Genomic DNA, 9,071 nt, shown 5'->3' on the forward strand with positions numbered 1-9,071 from the left:
GAGTCTGTTGACACTATTGGTTAACTGTGCTACACATCTATTCTGCTTTTCACAACACTCGTGTGAACTAGTGTCCTGAGGAGCTGTGGGCTCTTTGAAGCATATTTGGAGACTTTTTCTGCCCTTAGCGTCCATGTAGCTAGAAACAACAGGGAGGTGTTGATTGGTAGGTATATTTTTAGTCGAATCACTTCAGCGCCAAACAGGGAGTGCTTCAGGCAGTAAGTAGTGAGATATATCTGATTAGGACTCATAAATTTTGTTTAGGACTCCTCCTATAGCTAAGTGGCTGGCATGGCATGGCTATAGGTATGTGTGTTTTGGTGGATACCCTTGGGTGGCCCACTTTCATATGAAAAAAAACAACTCGTTACTGAGGCAGAGTACCACCTTTATTCTGTGGAGCTCCAAAATTTATTTTCCAGAAGATACGTTTCTTGGTTCACATCTCTGTGGAGCAGTGAGACGTCCTATACTAACCAACCCAGCCCCCACCTGCTCCCAACAAACACAACACACACACACACAAACTGAAAGTCAGCTTCAATACGAGGCCAATTCTCAATTACTTTCATAGAAGGGTCACAAATTTGTGAATTATATTCAGGCATGCAGAAGTCAACATAGATTCTTTATTTTTTTCTTCTCTCAGATCTTCTCTTAATCGAAAGGGCTTTTTTCTCCACAGGCAGCAGAGAAAAGTTAATGTTGCTACTCCAAGGTTACTGAGTCTTTGTTGTTCCTTGGATGTTCTAGGCCTGACATGATGGGACTGTTTGGATCTTGTCTCTGTTGCCCATTCTTGTCTCTAGTGTGACCCAGCTTACCTCATTTGCACCTATCACTTGAAGTAGAAGTTGTGATTTCTGCCATAGCCTCCTGACAGGAGGACCCGGCACCATAAAACAACCTCCTTATTCCCTGTCCCTCTGTGGCTCAGGGGTCTACAGGACTTCCTGATTCTTCTACTGAGACACATGAAGGTTCTTCAGTTCCATGTGGACCAAGAAGGCCACCTCCAGGCTTTCTGAACCATGCAGGTGGCGCCATGCTGTTCCCATGCTAGGCTCAAAACAGGGAGCTCCCCCTTGAAGTGATTTTGAACTAACTAACATTTGTCTTGAGATGTTTAGGTTGTATCAGCCTGCTGTGAGAGTTTCTCAAGCCTTCTTCCACTTGGAATTTTGATCTTGATGGTGAGGTTTTATCCCTCAATTCTGGAATCTTTCCTCTCCTTCCTCTCCCTCCCTGGACTCCTCTCACTGGAACATGAAGGGCTTTCTTACTTTGCCTTTCAGTCAGATGAAATTTATTCTTACATCATATCTTTCTTCTTCTTTTTTTCTAGGTCTTATAAATAAAGCTCTGGAGTCCAAATTTACCAGACTTGACTCTAGATAAGTAAAGGGAAGCTTTACAAAGTAGAAGGCTCTTCCCCCACCCCACCCTTAAATGCTTGGCTTTCAAGGTTATTGTCACACTATTGACTCAAAACATTAGCTTTTCAACTTAGAGGGAAATGATAACCTCTGAGTTTAAGTGTCTACCCAGGAGTGCCTGTGTGACTCAGTCAGTTAAGCATCGGACCTCAGCTCAGGTCATGATCTCACAGTTCGTGGGTTCGAGCCCTGCATTGGGCTCTGCGCTGACAGCTGAGAGCCTGGAGCCTGCTTTGGATTCTGTGTCTCCCTCTCTCTCTGCCCATCCCCCCACCTGTACTCTGTCTCCCTCTCTCTCAAAAATATATACACACTTAAAAAAATTTTAAGTACGTATTTTAAGTGTCTACCCACCCTCTCTTTCCCCATGGCAATCAACTGTAAAGGCCAAAGGAATTTAAGGACACAGGATTTGTTAGGAATTAATATCTAAAGGGAGGAGGAAGAGAGACTAGTTTAATATTTTAATAATATTCTCCATTGAGCTTATGGGAGAGCCACTTGCTGCCTGTTAAGAATATACCAAGTGCTGTGTTAAGTGTTTTCTCTTGCTTTTCTTCATGTGTCCTTACAGCTCCCAAAGAGGACTTTGCTTATGAAGACACTAAGGCTTATTGAGATTATTGATCTTGCTGAAAATCACAGAACTAATCAGCAACGGAGCCAGGATTTGAGCCCATGGGTTCTGCCTTAACAATTCGCAGAATTAGTGACGGTGACACTGTGTCTCAGAGAAGACAGAGGGGTGATGACAAGGAAATCCATACCATGTCCAAGAGCATGTACCACGTATTTCATTACGCCTTGCTTTCTCGTGTCTTTCACTAACATTCTCATGCCCTTTGAAACACATCTGGCAAACCCAAGTGTTGCTCGGTGGAAGAGAAAAACTGGCAAAAATTTGGCAGAAGACAGAAGGAGGAGGGTAGAGAATGTTCACAAAATACCAGTTCCTAGGAAATGTACTTCATCTTCCTGGTGCAGTTCATTAATTTTTTCACCCACAACATTTTTTTGAAAAGGATTTTAATGAGACATTTATTGGAAGTTGGTTAGAGGCCTACATGGTAAGTGCTATATTTTTATTGGTTTCCTTTTTACGAAAAGGCAAGACCAAAGTACACAGCGTTCAGAAGACATTCTTAAAATGGGAGGCATCTGAGTCACAGAAGTAAAGTTAAATTCTCTAAGCTTCCGGTCCCATAATATCTTTCTTTAAATACGCTTTTGTCCTGCAGTTTCACTTTACCAAGATCACAGGATGATTCTGTAGGAAGACGAGAATCCATCTGACCTGCCTACACCAGCCTCCCTGGAACTCGTTTCTTTTCACACCCCAAGGAAATCATGTTTGAAACAACAGAGGTGGCAGGAATTTGGAAAAAAGAGAAAGTCCAATGTTCTCTTAAAAAAAAAAACAAAAAAAAAAAAAAAAACAGGAAATCATGTATCTTAAAGTACAGATCAGTAGTGGAAGCCCATATTTCAATACCGTCATGTTTTCTCACCCATACGTGCCTACGTTAGTATAGGCACTATTAGGAAGAAAGAAAAACAAATAGTCAAACTTGTCTCAAGATCAACGACAAAATGTTCCAGAACAGTAACGAAAACCATTAAGATCGGTGGGTGATGCATACGAAAACCCCTTAGATTATTTAAGAGAGGTTCTTTCATATAATCAAAGGTGATTTTGAAAAAGATGAAGACTCCAAACAAAAACAAAGAAGGGAACTTCAAGAGAAAATGGAGCAAGAATATTAGACGAGGAAACAAGAGTTTTAAATACATAAAGTAGAGGACGATGAAGGAGTCAAGAGGACTGTTAGGAGAGAACAGAAGAAGCTTTTTTTTTTTTTTTTTAAGTGGAAAGACGGCTTGAGAAATGAAATGACTTCTTTGTCTCAGTGTGTGAAGCAGGATACACGGGGACAGATGCCAGAAACAGGCACATTTCCCAAAGGAGGAAGAAATAGAAAAGAAAATTGGTTTCCTGCCAGAACAGGTGGAGTCTTGACATGTACACATCTGACAGGCAGGATTCTGAAGCTTTCCAAGGGTCTGACCAGGCCAGTCTGAGGTTGTCTCTAAGACTTCAGGGCAAGGCTCTGCGGAGGAGGCTCAGTGAGATGGTTTCAGATGTTTTTGGACACATGAGAAATAGCAGTGGTGGGTAAGAAAAATCATGGAGTGGCCTGCTATTGAGCACAAAGCTGAAAGTTGGGCAAAACTCATTCAGAGCTCATGGTCTGATATTTTTAACCATCCATTTTGGGAAAAGAGCCAAATGTCTGGTTAATTTCAGGTGGCAGCAGATATTAACTCACTAAACTCCCTTTGACCTTCTCAAATACTGTGAAAGCTTTATCGGGACCTTTCTTTCTTTCTTTCTTTCTTTCTTTCTTTCCTTCCTTCCTTCCTTCCTTCCTTCCTTCCTTCCTTCCTTCTTTTTTCTCCTTCTTCTTGGTAGTGGTGGTACTTGTGGCTAATAAGTGGGTGGGTCTGAGTTAGGGAAAGAAAGTAGGAGGTGTGGGTGAAAAGTTGATGTAAAATGTTCCTACAGAGTTTAGAGTTCTGTTTTGTTTGTCTAACCGATTTTTATTATAATCTGTGACTGGTACTCTGTAAATAGCACACTTACCCAATCATAAAAATGTATAAATAATCATCTAAGCTGGATCTGGGGTAAAATCATCAAAGCAAATAGCAAAGCCTTGAGAATAATGTTTCTGACGCTGCGATAATTGAGAGGCAGTAGAGAGTTGTAATTACAAGCATGGGCTCAGAAATAAGGCTACTTGTTTGTGAATCACCATCCTACTTATTGACTCTGATATTGGGTACTGAACTACACGATCTTGGGGGTCGAATCTTCCAATGCCTTAATCCCCTTAGCTATAAAGCGGGGATAATAATAGCACCTCTCTGTGACACATCTATCATTATGCATCTATCACACTGTTTCTTTTCCCTCCTGGGAACACAGGAAAACCACATTTCCCATTCTCTTTCTTTCATCTACATGCGGCCCTGTGACCAGTTCTGACTATTGTAATGTGGGCAGAGGTGGAAATGACACTATTGAGCTGGCCCCTAAAGCCTCCCACAAGATCCTCTATGCTCTTTCTCTCCTCTCATGGCTTGCCTGCCAGTTGCAGAAGATCCAGGAAAAGATTCTGAGACCCCTCAAGCAGGTGCTGCCTCCCCAAACCATGGTGTGAAAATCTGCTTGCCAATCATGTTATTGACAGTGATGTAAAGAAAAAATAAATCTTCTATTGTACGAACTACTAACATTTGAGGATGTTTGTTATAGCAGTTACTCAATTCTAATACTGTCTCAAAGTACTAGTTACCCATGACTAAAAACTATAGCATAAAGTTATTATAAAGATTAAATGGAAAAAAAAAAGACTAAATGAGTTAGTATAGGGGCCCCTGGGTGGCTTGCCAGTTAAGCTTCTGACTCTTGATTTCGGCTCAGGTCATGATTTCACAGTCATGAGTCTGAGCCTCATGTCAGACTCTGCAATGGTACAGAGCCTGCTTGGGATTCTCTCTCCTTCTCTCTCTATGCTCATATTCTCCCTCTCTCTCAAAATAAATAAATAAATAAATAAATAAATAAATAAATAAATAAATAAATAAAATGAATTACTATATATAGGAACTATCACAACATTATCTGGTACATGATAAGCTCTCAGTAAATATTATCTCGCATATCCATAATCACTATAGATTTGGCCAGTTAGGTATATCCAAAACACCACCTGGTCCATTAACTCTAAGAAATACTATTTGCACCTTCTCAGTAAACGTGATCATGGAGGAGGGCACCTATCCCTCACAGTTGTTAAACCGGTTCTAACATATGTTACAAATAATCACTTTGGAGCAGACTGGGCAAGACCGGATGTTTGAAGGGTTGGAAATCTGCAAGAACCTCTACGTCTCAGGCATTCTGGCTGCCCAGAGATACCTTTCCATAGAAACGTAAGATTCAGGTGAACAGCATGACTTCAAGCAAGATTCTCACCAGGATTTTTACAAAAGAAATCACACAAACTGTCACTTGTGCTGTTAGGTTTATCAACAGTATATGCAAAGGGCTTAGCACAGAATGTGCTCGGTAAGTGCATGCTAGGTACCTAATAATAGCAGCAATAATAATCTAACAAATAGTAATCACACTATTATTTGAACACTTGTTTCTTAGAATTTCAAGAATGTGTCTATTGTATGCTTTCTACTTTGGGCTCTTTAGAAAGTGATTTTATAGGCTCACCTGGGTGGCTCAGTTGGTTAAGCATCCAACTTCAGCCAGGTCATGATCTCACAGTTCATGAGTTCAAGTCCCACATCGGGCTCTGTGCTGACAGCTCAGAGCCTCAAGCCTACTTCGGATTCTGTGTCTCCCTCTCCCTGTGCCCCTCCCCTGCTCATGCTCTGACTCTCCCTACCTCTCTCTCTCCCTGTCACTCTCTCTCTCTCGAAAACAAACAAACATAGGCACCTGGGTGGCTCAGTCGGTTAAGCTTCCAACTTTGGCTTGGGTCATGATCTCTTCATTCACAAGTTCGAGCCCTGCATCAGGCTTTGTACTGACAGCTCAGCGCCTGGAGCCTGCTTCGGATTCTGTGTCCCTCTCTCTCTGCCCCTCCCCCACTCGTGCTCTGTGTCTCTCAATAAAAAATAAAATAAAATAAATAAACATAAAAAAAAAATTTTAAGTGATTTTATATCCTGATGCAGCTGTGGCTTTGCCTGTTATGTAATGCCATCTTTTCTAACATTTCATCTAATTTTTCCTTACTGCAGTCAGAGGCTATCACTTGTTCTGAGGCTTGCTCGACCTAATGAGGCTAATTGGTCCCTGCCCTCTTTATAACCATCCTTGACTTATTTGCCAGCTCCACACTTGGGTATTATTGAGTATCATGGATTAGATATGCAACATCGCACAGAGATCTCAACAATAATTAGGCAGTAGGAGGTGATTTAAAAAAAAAAAAAAAACATTAGTCTCAGCTCTAAAATTCCCCTTCTTTATTAGGTTCAGGTCAATAGATAAAGACCTTAATGTTCCTTTAATGTAGAGATGAGCAAACCTGGCTGCTTTTAGGTTTGGCAAAGCGAAACTGGCGATTTTTCAAGCATTATATGGCTGGCAACTTCTGAGATGTATTCTGCCAAACGCTTTCTCCCCTTAACCTCTAAGTATGTATGTATTTTGAAGGGAATTTAAAGCATACATTTCTGATTTATTCATACTTAACTGATCAAAGTTGCGGTGTTCGTCTTGATCAACACTTCCAGGTTCTAAATTCTGTTTCTTTGACCCGGGAAACCCACAGAGGCCAGCAACCACCACCTCCTAGAGAAGAAACAAAACCGTTGTCTGGGGCTGGGAAGAAGCTGGCTCACATCTGTGTTTCAGACAATATTTAAAGTGACTTTTTCCCCTTTGAATTCTCAGGGAAGGGTCAAAAAAAGATACACATGTTTCCAAATCTCTCTTCTGATATCAACATGAAATGGGAGAAGCCCCAGAACATCTCAATGAGAGAGGTCTGGGGGTAGCAATCAGGATGAAGGGTGTAAGGGAGGTGTCTAATCCCCGAGCTTAGTTTTCACGGCACTTTACAAAAGACTAAGAAAACACCAACTGTCTATATCAAGGAAAAGACAGGGGTGACAGGGAGGGGAGAATGGTGGGAAGGAAATATCACAGTAATGGGGATTCTCGGTACTCCCTCCAAGCCACTCCTTGGTGACTGCTTCTGACCTGACGACACCACCCTAGGGATCTGGTATCTTCAGGGCTCCAATTTCAGAAGCAAAAGGAACCACTAAAATACTGGCTAGGCAAAGAGTGACAATAAAAGGCAAACCTTTCCTAAAAGGGTATGCACATCAAGCATACCAAACTCAGGCTGGTTAAATGCCCTGGTTATTCTGCCGTGATCCATTTTTTTCCCCAGCAACTTTTTATAATATTGGCTCTTCTCCCAAAGATGACAAAGCATCATGTGAGTCTGCACAGAGGACGTTCACTCGGCAAATATTCCAGGGAAGGCTTGTCTCCTAGAAAGGCAGGTTGAAAAATTCAGTCAATTTATTTTGGCTGCCTATTTTATAGAACAGGATGAAGTGGTCTTACCTCAAAAAGATAGGAGGTCGCCTTGGACTGTCATAAAAATCATTAACACTGCAGACCTTTGTCAGTTTACAAACCAGGTTTTTTTTTTTTTTTTCAACGTTTATTTATTTTTGGGACAGAGAGAGACAGAGCATGAACGGGGGAGGGGCAGAGAGAGAGGCAGACACAGTATCGGAAACAGGCTCCAGGCTCTGAGCCGTCAGCCCAGAGCCCGACGCGGGGCTCGAACTCACAGACCGCGAGATCGTGACCTGGCTGAAGTCGAACGCTTAACCGACTGCGCCACCCAGGCGCCCCCAGGTTTTTTTTTAATGTTTATTTATTTGAGAGAGAGAGAGAGACAAAGTGTGAGCAGGGGAGACGCAGAGAGGGAGAGAGACACAGAATCTGAAGCAGGCTCCAGGCTCCAGGCTGCCAGCACAGAGCCCAGTGTGGGGCTCGAACCCACAAACCACAAGATTATGACCTGAGCCGAAGTCAGACACTTAAGCGACTGAGTCACCCAGGCACCCCTACCAACGAGTTTTAAAAGATTTACCTCCCCTTCTACCCCCAGAATAGACCCATGGACAGCAAGGTTTAAATTTACAAAAGGAAAATGTTTAAGATGTCTGCTTATCAGCAACCACTGAAAGTGATTACATTAGTTATAACTTCCAAACACAAGTATTTTGTTTTGTTTTGTTTTTAAATAAAACCAAGTACGGCGAACAGACTCTAAAGATGGCCCCACGATTCTTAGTTCTATATTCCTGGGGTGCCGACCCTGTGTAATCTCTTCCTCTTGTGCATGGGTACGACCTAGAACTTGCTGCTAACCCAACAAAATATAGCAAAAGTGATAGGTTATCATGTCAATGATTGTGTTGTATTATGGAAGACTGCCTTGCTGGCAGATCGGTCCACACGGCAAGGGGCTAAGGGCAGCCTCTAGGGTAGCTTCCAGCTGACAGGTGCCAACAAGCCTTGAGGCCTCAGTCTTACGAATGCAAGGAAATTAATTCTCCCCAAAATATGAGTGAGATGAGAAACAGATTCTTGCTCAGTTAAGCCTCCAAATGAGAACCCAGTCCAGCAGACCCCCTGAGGACAGTCTTCTGAGACCCTGAGCAGGGCACCCTGCTAAGTTATGCCCAGACTCCTGACTCATAGAACCTGTGAGGGAATAAATGCGTTTCATTTCAAGCTGCTAAATTGGTAGTAATTTGTTGTAAAGCAATAGATAACTAATACACCAAGGGTCTTTCATAACTGTTCCTGCTACTTTGAGGTTTCATATTGACGCAGTGAAACACAAAGCCGAGCTCTGTAGTCAACTGATGTTATAAATGGCTCAAGTAGCCACAACTTCACCACTGCCAACTTACCACCAGAGTAACAGGAGATAAACATTTTGCCAGGGATATGCCTTTTCCCACCTTTTGGCACAGTGAGAGAAAACCCATAGTGGAGCTCCTGGTGGCTCCTGG

At 42.3% G+C, this 9,071-nt stretch overlaps 1 long non-coding RNA gene across 1 annotated transcript in view; it reads right to left on the bottom strand.

The window, feature by feature from the left end:
- LOC125171054 (uncharacterized) overlaps window positions 1-6,817 on the bottom strand; it is a 129,537-nt gene extending 122,720 nt beyond the window's left edge. The window contains exon 1 of the long non-coding RNA XR_007154175.1: window positions 6,719-6,817. This is a non-coding gene — a long non-coding RNA (uncharacterized LOC125171054). The remainder of the gene's footprint in view (window positions 1-6,718) is intronic.
- Between the last annotated feature and the right edge of the window lie 2,254 nt (window positions 6,818-9,071).

This window comes from Prionailurus viverrinus, chromosome A1, assembly GCF_022837055.1.
Source record: "Prionailurus viverrinus isolate Anna chromosome A1, UM_Priviv_1.0, whole genome shotgun sequence".
Lineage (NCBI taxonomy): Eukaryota > Metazoa > Chordata > Mammalia > Carnivora > Felidae > Prionailurus > Prionailurus viverrinus.